We start from the raw sequence: 6,000 nt of genomic DNA on the forward strand, positions 1-6,000 counted from the left end.
CAGAATTGAAGAAACTTATGTTTAGAAAATTAGGTTAACAAGGGATTGGACACGGGGGAAAGAGGGAACTTAAGTAGAATAAAAAAAAAAAAACACCTAGTTGCCTAGTTCGCCTAAGGCCGCCTAACTTCCAGCCGATTTTTCATGACGCCTTGCCCAAATTTGTTCCACCTAGCCGCCTAGCCCACCTAGGCGCTGCCTAGCTTCCAGTTGAATTTTCATGACGCCTTGCCCAAAATTAGGGCAGGGCTCCGCCGCCCAGTGCTTAGGCACCGTCTAGGCCGTTTTTTAGAACAGTTAATGATCAAATAGTTGAAGTAGTTTTATGTAATTTACCCTTGCATGTTTTATCTTGCACCCATGTCTTTTTTTCCACAAGATGAAGTGGCACTTTAAAGCTCACGACTAGATCAAAAGACAGGTTGACGTCCTAGCCGTCATATATTTTATTTTTTTAAATGGTAAAAATAGTTTTTCTTTTTTAAAATTAAAATCTTACATGAAATCTTGTTGAAGAAAATTAAGATTCCACCATAAAACCAGTAGCCCAACTTACTTATAAGCCCATGCAAGGTCACTTCTTTCATTAATGAGGAAGTGATTCTCAACAATGTGTGACGAGTTTTCAAGCTAAACACGTGGACAACACAAATGAGTTGGCGTCTAGTGCATGTGATTAGTTTGACACGTGGGACAATCTACCTTGATACAATGAAGAAAGTTGAGGTTTCATCATAAATTCAAATATCAATATGTAAAGTAACCCAACTTACTTATAAGCCCATGCAAAATCCCTCAATTCATCAATGTGTGATTCATTCTTCACACTTGCTAAGTGGTTCTCAATCTTAGACACGTCATATCCAAACTATTTGTCTCCAAAGATAAACATGTTTGATATACATCTTCTTAATAAAATCTAAAAATTGTATTTTTTTTCAAACAAATGATGTTATCTACATTAAGAGGGAGGGGGTGGGCTTAGCCTCACAATGGGCTAGCAATAATGTGGTTCAAATTCGCCTTTGGAGTTAATCCAACCTAAGGCCTCTTACTTACACTTGAAGAGGAATACAACTAAACCGTAGTACTAAGCGGTTGTACTATAATATTTCTGAATATACTATAAAGTGATAAAATATGCATAGGGACCAAAAGGATAAAGTGTATCTCTTGCACCATTGAAGATGAAAAATCATAACCATCTGTAACAACCCGTACCTAATTTTATAATTTTATTAATTTTAAAAAAGTGAATTGACGAAAATGCCTCTAGAGGCAAGATTGTTAACTTTCGTTGATTGTCATTTCATGATGTGTACGAGCTACTATTTTACCATATTCTCAAAATAAGCGACCGTCCGAATGCGTAGGTGCAAGCAGAATCGAATTTGGAGCTACTATGAAGATTCTACAAAACTATGAATTCGAAAATACTTTTGTAAAAAAATTATTTATATTTTAATGTCTTTTAATTATTATATTATTTTAATATTTTTATGTTGGGATATTTTAATTATTTTAATAATTAGATTTTGGCCCGTGGGGCCTACACCTCACAGCTCTCCACTTCCATTTTACTGCGTGTCTTCCTCCCTTGGCTCTCTAGAAACCTCTTTCACTCTCATTTCTCTCGGACTCTCTCATTCTCTTAGCTTTCTCTCTTCTCTCCCCGTCAACACAGACATACATACACCACCAACCATCGTGCCTTCGGCAACACCACCACTACCACTTCCTTCCCTACGAGTCTTACGAACACAGAATAGGGAGAAACCCCCTCGTTTTCCCTCTCTCCCTCGCTGCACAGTACCATCACTGTGCAAAACTGAATTCGGCAAGTTCTCACCGTCTCCAACGAAGGTAAGGCCTAAAACCTTCCTAATAATTTGTAGATCGTGCCTAGGAGTACGTTTGGGTTGTATTTGAGACATTTTGATATTTGGCTGTAGAAATCACTCGGGGAAAACTTTTCCAATTTTCTGACAGAAACCCGACGATTTTCGAGCCATTTTCTGGCCAATTCGACCACTACAGGACCTTGTGCTGGTATATTTCACTTCATCTCCTCTTAAGCTTCAATTTCATATATTATATGCTAGTTTTAGTTGAGTTTTGAAGCTAAACGGAGCCGGAGAAATTTCTCGGCCAAAATTCCTAGTTTCCAACTTTCTCGTTCATTAGGTCCAGCCGACCCGTGAGCCCAACTGGTCAACTCAACTCGAGAAAAAGAAAAAAAAAAAACCATGACCAGGATCTGGATTTGAACTCGGGATCCGGCGCGACCCAGTTCTAATGTGGATTCAGAATATTCCTTAGAATATTCTTTGGAATATTCCTTACGTTGACTTTTTTGAAATTTTCTCGGAAATCCTCCTAGGCTAATTTCGACGCCCCAAGTCCGTTTTTGACATCCATATAGTGAAGTTCCAAAGTTTTAACGTAGTTGACCGACTCGGCATCTTGGTTGACTTTTTAGGGTTGACCGTTGACTTTTTGTTGACTTTTTACGAAATTTGCCCGAGACCCTTCTTAGGGTACTTCAATGGGCTGATTCCGAATCCGCAGTCCGTTTATCCAAATTCATATTTTTTTTAATTAAGTTTTACTAATGGGTTTCTACTATGCTTAGGTATGATTAGCATTAGTGATCCGTATTTACTCATTCGAATGGCTGTAACCTCGCAAGTATCTGTGAGTGTGTCTTTTCTTTTATAAAGTATAAATATTTGTTAGCTTCCATATATATATATATTTATTAATGAATTTTATACATGATTTTCGTAATTAAATTAACGATTATAAGGAAATGTCCTATTGTTGGGAAATTATGAATAATTCTACGGGATGCACAGGTAAACGGACCATGGGAGTTGCCTTAATTATATTTATGGCTAGGAATAATATTATATTGATTAGAATTGTTGAATTATTGTGTCATGATCATATTTACGTTATCTGCTCATCGTGTGCGATACTGGTGTTAGTACTTGCCCGGGCTAGAGCCTGTCTTCACGTGTATGTTCACATTGCACCGATGTGATTAACTGTTTGTTATACGATTTATAGGTGAAACATTATGATTTACCATGTTTTTGGAATATTACTAAATATGGTAAGTGTTGTCATAATATATGTAGTATATATATTTGGAAACTATACTTGTTTTACGGTGAGTGAATATTACACTTTGAAAAGGTTTTACAAAGCTTTATTTGTAGGCTTACTCATCCTTGTTTTTCTCCCAGCTAGGTTTTAGTAGTTGAGCTTTCGTGTTGACGAGGATTCTTGGCAAATCTTGGTATAGGAGGTTACCTTGGATGGTATAATTCTCAATCTATTCTATTGTACTTTACTTATGCTATGACATCACATGTGGAATGGGTTCATTCCCGCTCACTAGTGCACTCTTACATTTAGGCACTTTTAGGTTTAAATTTACTCACTTTTTCTACATCACTACACTTTATGGCTTCATCACCCTCTTGGTGACGGCCAACATAGCTCGATTCAGAGTCCAGTGAACATTCCTGGTCGGAATGTGTCACGGTCACTATTCATTAGAAATTATGTTTTTAGTATGCTAAAAATTGGCCTGGTAGCTAAATATAGCCACACCATTGGAGATGCCTTAGAGACCTCTAGCAATAATGTAAATTAAAGGAATTACAACCTACAACTCAATTGAAAAGTGATAATCAATTAATCACATACACATTTGAAAAGTGATAATCAGTTGCCTTTGCATATATAGGGAAGCACATGCATGTTTATGCTATAATTTAGATGCTTCATGTTTATCTCATAATGCATTAATTAATTACAATGCATGACAAAGCCTCTCCGATTAATTTTTTGATTAATCACTTAAAATCCTCCAACCTTTTAGTGTCATTTCAAATTGGTTTCAAACTTTTTAAACTTTCCAAACAAGTATCCAGCCTATGGAGCCAAAAATAATCAAGAGGCGACATGTGGATATTTGGGGAAAAAGGACAAAATTACCCTTGAGGAGCACCGGAATTTCTACGTGCGAGCAGTGGACAAACATCCCACAATTAAGTCAAAAGTGCCCAAAATTGGTAACAAATTCAAAGTTATTTCATCCATCCTTATCCTATATTTTCCACAAGGTAATTATTTCATAACCTTCAAAACATTCCATATAAATTGAGTTAATTGCTAATTAATGGATTTATTCCTAATTAATCCATTAATTACCAATTAAATCACCCATTTCAGACAAAAATACCCCAAAGGGCCGGCCACCTTTTCTTAAGAGGGGGACTGGCCATGCACTATATATTCAACCTCATTTTCTCTAAAAACCTAAGTCCATACTCTTGCAAAACTCCAAAAACTCTCTAAACACTTTTCTCTCTAAATTCTAACTTTGACATTGGAGGTTCTTCGGCCAAAGCCCCCCCCACTCATTGTGGGCACGTGAGGCTCTTGGCCTTGACCCTAAGGTGTTAATTATTTGTAGGTTCAATTTTGTCTAAGAAGAAGGAGGCGGAAATTTGCATCCACAAATTGGTGCTTTCATTAAGAGTTGAAGTACACACACTCGTAGAAGATTCTCGCATAAAAAGTTTTTCTCTATTTTTTCTTGTCCATTTGTATATTTTTTGTTCATTCTTATTATTAGAATTTTTTATTTGCAAAGATTCTTTGATAAAACGTAAAAGAGAAATACAATGGCTAGAAATTTAGAAAATTCCATAAGTGAAAATTCCAATATTCAAGAAATGGGACTGCGACAATCCATGAGGCTAAATGTGATCATAGGTGGAGCAGCACCACCTTTACGGGGCTCCACCATGGCAACCACTGCAGTGACCACCATGGCCACCACCTACGACAAGGTTTATGGCACCACCACCAAGACTCGAGCCGTGCCATTTAAGGCCCATGGCACCAAAACCATGGCCCAAGCCATGTCACTCTAAGACCAATACGAGCCCAATGCATTGCCAAGCCGAGCCCTAGCCTCGCACCCACGTGCGCCACACGCCGAGAAGCCCACTCCTGTGGCCTAGCCTATTCTCGTGGACCAGCCTGTTCTCGTCGAGCAGCCTGCTCTTGTGGCCCAGCCTGCTCCCACTCAGCAGCCCATTCCCGTGGCCCGGTCTGCTTCCGCGGCCCAACCTGCTCTTGCGGCCTAACCTGCTCCCGCGACCCAGTTTGCTCCTGTGGCTTACCAAGCAGCGTAAATCAATCTAAGATTAGTTTAACTATCGTGGCTCCAAATTTCAGGACCGATGATCGAACTGGGAGCATTTTCATCATATTTTTTTACATATTTGACATTTCCTAACTCAAATCTCGTGCCCAGAGTCTACCACACTTCCACTGCTCAAGGAGACGCATTCCTTCCAAGCTATTCCAACCCAAATGGAGAACAACACTTGTCTCAACAAGTCATAGAGTTGACGAGCGCCCTTGCACACAGACGCTTGGTGAACCAACTCTTACAACACACCGAGATGCAACGTGCCCCAGACGAGGTGTCCCGAAGTAGGACAAGGGCAGACAAAGTACCTCTTCAGCAGCGTCTCGGTAAGCAGCCACTCGACCAGCCACAAATTGAGCGTTCAGGTAGTGTACACTTCTAATTGGGCACCCAAGATAGCGTATACTTCTGTCTTAACCCACGGAGGAGTGTGCACTCTCGACTAGGTCTACAGACGAGTGTAAATTCACGGTTAGGGTTATACTCCGATAGTCAACATGAGCAACCTTCGAGGCGAAGTGTTCATTCCCTGCTAAGCTTGTAAGGAGCATCTTTCATCTTACATCGAAATAGGCAGGACGACGGATGGAGAGAAATAGTCACTCAATCCGGCTCAAACTCAACCGGCAGCTTGCGAAGAACTCACTCGCTTGCTAGGAACGCACCACACGTACCGTATTCGCTGCATAGATGAGCCAAACACATGGAAGAACAGCTTATACCAGCAAGTCATAGTTGGGGGCAGCCGAGAGCTTCATTACCCCAAC

The sequence above is a fragment of the Pyrus communis genome, chromosome 13, assembly GCF_963583255.1.
Source record: "Pyrus communis chromosome 13, drPyrComm1.1, whole genome shotgun sequence".
In the NCBI taxonomy this organism is placed as follows: domain Eukaryota; kingdom Viridiplantae; phylum Streptophyta; class Magnoliopsida; order Rosales; family Rosaceae; genus Pyrus; species Pyrus communis.